Source organism: Piliocolobus tephrosceles, chromosome 4, assembly GCF_002776525.5.
Source record: "Piliocolobus tephrosceles isolate RC106 chromosome 4, ASM277652v3, whole genome shotgun sequence".
Classification (NCBI taxonomy): domain Eukaryota; kingdom Metazoa; phylum Chordata; class Mammalia; order Primates; family Cercopithecidae; genus Piliocolobus; species Piliocolobus tephrosceles.
In genome coordinates, this window is record NC_045437.1 from 42596937 (window position 1) to 42604766 (window position 7830).

Sequence of the window (7830 nt, forward strand, 5' to 3'; positions counted from 1 at the left end):
ATGACTACACAATAATGTAAAGCTTTTAGCTAGAAGAGCTCAAAATTATTTTTAAAAATCTGATAGGCATGACTACACAATAAAGTTTCTGCATGGCAAAGTTAAAGACAAATAAATGGAGGAAATTTAGAACACTTGTGACCGAGAAAGATTAGTAGCCCTAATGTATTAAGGGCTCTTAAAATTAATACAGATATAAGCATCCCAATAATAATGTGGGCAATGTACATGAAAAGACAATTTGGAAAAGAAATACAAATGGTCAAAAAATATGAAAAGATTTCAATTTTATTAGTAGTCAGTTGAATTCAAATTATAACAGTGAGATTTCAATGTAAGACTGACAAAAGATTACTAATACTCTGTGATAGGAGTAGGGAAATAATGATCACTCTCAAAGATTATTGGCAAGAGTGTAAATCGATATAACCTTTCTAGTGGTCAATTTGACTATGTATCAAAAACCACAAAAAATAAGCAAACACTTTTGATGCTACATTTCCAATTCTAGGAAAATAAGAAAATAATTAGATAAATATAAACAACTATATATGAATGTTCAGCATAGCACTGTTTACAAGAAAAAATTTAAAACAATATATATGTCTGAAATATGGCTGTAGTGAAATAAATTCCACAAATATGCAGCCATTAAAAATACTTATTCTCATATTTACTGACACAGAAAGATGTTCAGTAAGTATTAAATTTTAAAAGATAGCCTATAAAATAATATGTAAAAAATTACATTTTTCTTAAAAAATATATGTACGGGTCTATGAAAAAATCTGGAAGGCTGTTCATTTGGTTTGTTTCTCAGTGGTGGGCTTACAAATGTAATCATTACTTTTTTTCCTTTTTTGAATTTTTGAAAAATTTCAATGTCTTATGACCATAAAACCAATAAAGCTACTTTGAAAAGTTAAAGCCAGAAGTAATTAAACAACTCATATTTGATCGTTAAAGTCAGCCTCTTAAAAGTGTAATTTTAAAAAGGTAATTAAAAATTTATAACATTATATATATTAATAAATACATTAAATATATAACACTAATTGGTATTAATAAAATTACATCCAATCTCATAAATCAAATTTATTGTATAATATAAAAACAATTTGTTCAGTTATGTAATAATGGACACAAGAAATAACTTACGCAGATTCCTTATGCGAAGCATACTTACTTTGCAGATAACAACTATTTTTTAAATGATAATGGAGTCTACAACGATGCTCATTCTTGATTATTTGCAATAATGAAAATTGTTCTCTAAAGCATTAAGATGGATTATTTTCTACAGATTCTTCCAGAATCTGGAAATAATGATTTCCAGGTACTCTCAACCAAGAGATGTGACCAAAATACAAAAAATGCAAAAAGACACCTCCATTACAAAGTCATGAATCCTTTCTATAAACCTCAGGATTTATAGTGTCACAAATTATGAATCATTGTCTCCTTTAGAAAACATTCAACACCTGAATGGAGAAAGAAGTCAACATATTTAAATATTTAGTGCATATAACTTTAAAGTTGATAAAATGTCCCTTTCAACTAAAAATAAATGCCCTTATCCACTTAGCTGGACTGAAAGTGGGATACTGAAAACTTGAATTAATGGCCAACCCAGAGCAGCAGCAGCAGCAGCAATATTCCCCTCTTTCAGTAAAGTATGGCCTGTAAGTTAGCCGTAAGGAGAAAGAAGGCCATTCAGGTATGAGAAAAACCTAGGCTGGGCACAGACTACACAGATGCCTAACACAAAAGCTCTGCTGCCACTCAATCTTTGTTTATATATAATCACAAATTTTCTTTTCTTTTTTTAGAGACAAAGTCTTGCTCTGTCGCCCAGGCTGGAGTGAGTGAGGTCGTACCTCACTTTAGCCTCTTACTCCTAGGCTCAAGCAATTCTCCTGACTCAGCCTCCTGAGTAGCTGGGACTACAGGCAAGTACCACCAAGCTTGGGCAATTTTTTCTTTTTTCTTTTTTTGAAGAGACAGGGTCCCTCTACGTTGTCCAGGCTGGTCTCAAACTCCTGGTCTCAAGTGTTCCTCCTGTCTCAGCATCCCAAAGCACTGGGATTACAGGAGTGAGCCACTGAGCCTGACCTAATTACCAATTTATTTTCAACCCTCATTCCAGAAGGAAGACAAAAATAAAAAGCCAGTATCCACTTAACTGCAAATTTCATGACGTCCTTATAAAGCTAGTGCATTATATTTTCTTTCCCTCATGAAGCAATTTTTAATAATCACAATATATATTTAAATGTTAATAACCTTACTTTTTTTTTTTTGACAAGGTATCTCTGTTGCCCAAGCTGAAGCATAGTGACATGATCATAGCTCACTGTAACCTTGAATTCATGGGCTCCTGCTTCAGCCTCCTGTGTAGCTAGGACTATAGAAATGCACAACTATACTTGGCTAAATTTTTGTTTTTAAAGTGTTTTGTAGAGATGGGGTCTCACTGTGTTGCCTGGCCTGGTCTTCAACTCCTGGCGTCAAGTGATCCTTCCACCTTGGCCTCCCAAAGTGCTGGGACTATAGGCATAAACTACCACACCGAACCTACTAACCCTACATTTTACATGATGAGTTCAGATTTTAAAAGGATTAGTTTGCTAATAAAGTGTCATGAGCAAAGTGAAAAATCAAAAGATTACTTGAAGTATTTACATGATGATCCAAATTTAAAGCGACCTCAACAAGCAAAATTTACTGTTTACAAATAACTGTATCATGATTTACAAGTAGGAACACATATATTATACATAATGGGTATAATGTGAATGCATTTTATCAATGGAAAGTACAAAACAGCTTGCTGATGAAAGAGGAAGGAAAAAGCTCACAGTGAAGTTGGAAGCAGATACTTCAGCCCCAGTCAACCCTTCAGATGTCTGCAGCTACTGCCGACAGCCTGACTGCAACTTCATGAGACCCTGGGCCAGAACTGCCAGCTAAGTCTTGACCCCGCAGAAAGAATAAAATTATTGTCTACCTTTTTTTTTTTTTTTTTTTTTTTTGGTGAGATGGAGTCTGGCTCTGTCACGCAGGCTGGAGTGCAGTGGCATGATCTCGGCTCACTGCAAGCTCTGCCTCCTGTGTTCACGCCATTCTCCTGCCTCAGCCTCCCGAGTAGCTGGGACTACAGGCGCCCGCCACCTCGCCCCGCTAATTTTTTGTATTTTTAGTAGAGATGGGGTTTCACCGTGTTAGCCAGGATGGTCTCGATCTCCTGACCTCGTGATCTGCCCGCCTCTGCCTCCCAAAGTGCTGGGATTACAGGCGTGAGCCGGCCCCTATTGTCTACTGTTTTAAGCCTCTAAGTTTTGGTGTAATTTATTACAGAATAGATATGTAAAAGAGTTCTATTTCTATTTTTAAGGAAGGTATAATTGCAGCTCCAGAACCCCACATTTCTGGCATCTATTCTACTCCAACTTTTGGTGCAGATATTTAGCATCTGGCTTAGATTCTGAGTATTAGAAAAAGAGAAATTTACTAAGCGTTCTTCCTGTATTACTTATTGTCTCTGAAAAATACACCTAAGAGTACCCATTTTTCTTCTTAAACTTTTTATTTCCTTTTCCACTTTCTATTCCTCCCCCTACAAATAAAACGGACTCCCGAACCTCCTAAATTCATAAGCTTTAAGTTTATTTTACATATTCACTTTTGTTGAGAAGGTTCCTTAAGAGTAGTGATCTCTTTTAAACTTGTCATGCTTATCCAATGTGCTCAAGGTATTTAATAAATATTCCATTTTACTAATACAAAGGGTAATCACATAATAAATCCTCAGCCTATGAACTAAATATACTGTTTGGGATGACTTCTCTGACATGACTGACATATTATAAATTCCTCCTTATGACTCGCAGAAGCCACTTTCTGCAATGGCCAAACTTTGTCACACCCCATCCCCCATATAGCAAATACCACTAACTTTGGGGCCTTCAGAGTATACATAGCAATACTTTTCTCCTTCCTGAATTCCACAAACATATGATTAGCTGGTCACTTTAATTATACGATATCATGTATTGTTTGCTAATAATCTCTTAGACATTATTTCTGTCAAAACAAATAAGAGCTGATACATTCTCTAAGTAAATGTCATGTTTTAACTTTCCCTCCTCCCCACCAACCTTACACGTTATATGCAAAACCCTAAGGTCAAAACACGGTCCAAATTCCAGAAACTGCCTTTATTATGCTTTACCAGTAAGACCTCTTCACTTAACTGTAGTTGTAAACTTAATATATTTAATTTCTTTAATGGAAAAATACCAAAAGCAGATGCCAAATCTGATGCAACTGACAAAGAAAGGAAACACAAATCTTGCTTACTTTCACTTAAACTTTTTATAGCCATTAGATGTCTGCACTTAAAATGTTTAGTTCCTATGCCCATTACGAATAAAACGAAATTCTGTATTTCAACATGTTTCAACCCTCAGAAGTTCTCAGACATCCTTTTCTGAGTCTGGTGTGATGCAATAATTTTTTAAATGTCATTTTTAAAAAATGGGCCGGGCTGCAGGGAAAGGACCATGTCACACTTTCAGCATTCAAGCCTCAAGGGCTCCGGGGCGCGAAAGGCTCTTATAACCGCTTAAGGACCGCAATGGGCTCTTCCTGCAAGACTCGCGGAACCCAACCCTGGGCCAGAAAAAGGCCAGGGGCGCGGAGCCAAGGCGGCGGGCTGGGGTTCTAGGTATCTAGAAAAAGAGCGAAGCCTGAGGGCGGCGCCAGGGCTCCTCGCAGACCCCAGGGCCGCGGGACAGTGCCAGCTCGTGGGTCACACGCACCCAGCAGGCTCCTGGCTCCCGCGTGCCGGCTGTTCCAGACCGCCCTCCGACCCGCAACCAGACCCTCCAGACATCAGACTCGGTGGTGGTCTCCACCTCCGGTCTCCCACCTCAGGACGCAGTTCCGCGGCGTCCACCCCACCCCCTCCCCTCAGTCCCTCGCAGCGGCTCAGCCGTACCCACCCCGGGTTCTCTGAGTTCAAACAAGCAGCAGCTCGAACAGCGGCCCCGCCCCTCTCCTCCTCCCCTCGGTCGGAACCATAGAGACGTCGGCTGCAGGCCAGAGTGGCTTCAGACCGCAGCGTCGGCCGAGAGGACGCCGGGATACTGGTCAGCTCCAAGTCGAAAGGCGGTGACGTACGAGTACTGTTTGGTGCAGTGGGTAGATACCTCGTTTCTCCTCGCCCACTGTAGGCCCTGACCCCTAAAAAGGAAACTTTTGGGACGTCAGGGTGAGAGGAGGAAAGTGCCTTCTTAGTTAACTTTTGTCAAATTTGAGGATTCGTTTTTCAGTTTAGTCGGAGCCGTGCGGCAAACGTAGCTGCCCACATCCCTACGACGCCCCCAAGTGGTGGCCAGGAAGCTGGTGACTGAGAAGTGGCCTCCCCGAATGCAAGGCACACAGGCCTTACTGCCAGAAGCTTGAGCTAGGAGCCTCGGCCGTAGCGTCTCGAAGGTGCAGCGATACTGCCAGCTTCCTTCCGCGAACCCCTCAGGGTGGGCAACGGAGCTTTTCACCAGACTGGGACCTCGCGACCTGGCTGACCGGCCGCTCCTCGGTAGCGCCTCACCGCCCCCTTGGGGATTTCTTGGTAATTCTTTGCCACGATGCGGGCGGATGTTGTGGAGCTACTGTTTGTAGACCGCAGTAGCGTGACTGGAACACTTGATCATGACTACTAAATCCTTAGAAGTCGAAAAAGCAAGTCCATACAGAGTAGTTTGACCCTAATTAAATCGCGCTTACAAGATACAGTTTGTTTATTGGGACTTTGGCTAGGTCCCATCCCGTCTCTGCCTCAGAGTGGTGGTTGCTCTCTTAGCACCAAGGAAATACCAGCTTGACGTTTGACTCTAGGAAGCACGGGCCCAAAAGAAGAGGCCCAATGAGGGACATTCTTCTTTCCCTTTCCTACTTACAGTTTCTCAAACCAAGTGTCAGATGGAAAGCAAGGGGTGGTATCATCGTGATTATATAGTTGACCATAGAAAATAAACTTCAATCTCAAAGCAAACTCCTAGGCCACCCCCAGAATCTCAGAGTTTCTCAATCATAGAACTCATTTCTTGTCACACTCTTGGTTCTTAGCCAATGTAAAAGACCCAACTGATAGGGAAAATTAAACATATTTTAACCCCCACATACCTTAAATGAGAATTTAAAGTATCTCTCAGCAAATGTGTTTACAATTTTGAGTGCTTTTAGCCATGTTAAGGACAAATTTTCTCAATGCAGTAATTTGGCATTACCCTTTTGGCAGTGTGGTACAAGTCTTATAATCTAGGCCTTACGGAGCTATTGAGGAACAACGTAGATGGCTTCATGCAAACTCAGACAATGTAATAATAGTTCTTTTCTCTGTAGTCAGTCTACTGCTTGTAGATGCTTATTCATTTCTTTCTTTTTTTTTTTTTTGCGATAGGGTCTCCCTCTGTCACCCAGGCTGGAGTGCAGTGGTGCAATCATAGGGCACTGCAGCCCTGACCTCCTGGGCTCCAGGGATTCTCCAGCCTTAGCCTCTGGAGTAGGTGGGACCACAGGCACATGCCCTTGTGAAGGTAATTAAGTTTTTTGTAGAGATGGGCATCTCGCTTATGTTGCCCAGGCTGGTGTTGAAGTCCTGGTCTCAAGTGATACCCCCTCCCTGGCTTCTCAAATTGTTGGGATTACAGGCGTGAGCCACTGTGCCCAGCTTACTGATTCATTTATACAAACAGTGTTCTCAGTGTGCCACAGAATGACTATGGAGCTCAAGTTCTAGTGGAGGGTGTGAGCCATAAGGAAACAAGGTAGACAGATTGTAATAAGTACTGTAAAGGAAGTAAGTGGGGTGATATAATAGACTTGGGAGACGCTAACTTGGGTCAGGTAGTATGGGAGGCCCTTATGAGGAAATGGTACTTGAGAATTGAAATGTGAAGGAATCCAGTGTCAGAGGAACTAAAAAAAGGCATTGTGCCCCTTTAACTTAGTGACATTATCATTCCTGATCTACACTCTTCTCATTTTTCTCGTTTTCTGTTACTGCTTCCCTTTCATTTGAAAAGCCAGGTCTTTTATACAAATCAGAAAATTAGAACATTTCTGGTTGTGTTTGGTGTAATCTTGACGTCTTTATGGATATCTGGTTTTGTTCTTTCCTAATAGACAAGCTTAAAATAAATAGCACTTTTGGTGAGCTCATTTCTGTTAAAACACTTTACAGCATCTTTTCCTGTGTTCAAAAGAAAGTATCTGGTTCATGAGACAGTTTAGATACAGTCTTTGCCAAAGTGCTTGATTTTTTTTTTTTTTTGTCTTTTTTTTTTTCCTTTTTGTGGAGAACGGGGTCTCGCTGTATTACCCAGGCAGGTCTCGAACTCCTGGGCTCCAGCTATCTTCCCGCCTCTGCCTCCCTGAGAGCTGGGATTACAGGCGTGAGCCACCACGCTCGGCAAAGTGCTTGATTTTTAGTTTACAATGTTGCTTGTCTTTGTTTTTTTCAGATCTGGTTCTAGTCTCATAGCTCTACTGAAAAATACTTGGAGTAAAGGGGCCAAATAGCAAGTGAAAAAATGCACAATTCTGCATATTAAAAAAAAAGAGGTGGGTCTGGTGGCTCACACCTGTAATCCTGTCATTTTGGGAAATGGAGGTAGGAGGATAGTTTGAAGCCATGAGTTCAAGACCAGCCTGGGCAAGATAGGGAGATTCCCGTCTCTACAAAGAATATTTTTAAAAATTAGCCAGGTGTGGTGGTGCATGTCTGTGGTTCCAGCTACTCGAGAGGCTGAGGTGGGAAGATCCCAT

At 41.0% G+C, this 7830-nt stretch overlaps 1 protein-coding gene across 4 annotated transcripts in view; it reads right to left on the reverse strand.

Moving 5' to 3' along the window:
* TMEM267 (transmembrane protein 267) overlaps positions 1–5969 on the reverse strand; it is a 42181-nt gene extending 36212 nt beyond the window's left edge. Inside the window, exon 1 of one of the 4 annotated variants that reach the window (XM_023216430.3) lies at positions 5004–5969. The gene's annotated coding sequence lies outside the window, so the exon portion shown is untranslated. The remainder of the gene's footprint in view (positions 1–5003) is intronic. The other 3 variants (XM_023216425.3, XM_023216426.2, XM_023216428.3) reach the window with 3 other exon arrangements.
* Between the last annotated feature and the right edge of the window lie 1861 nt (positions 5970–7830).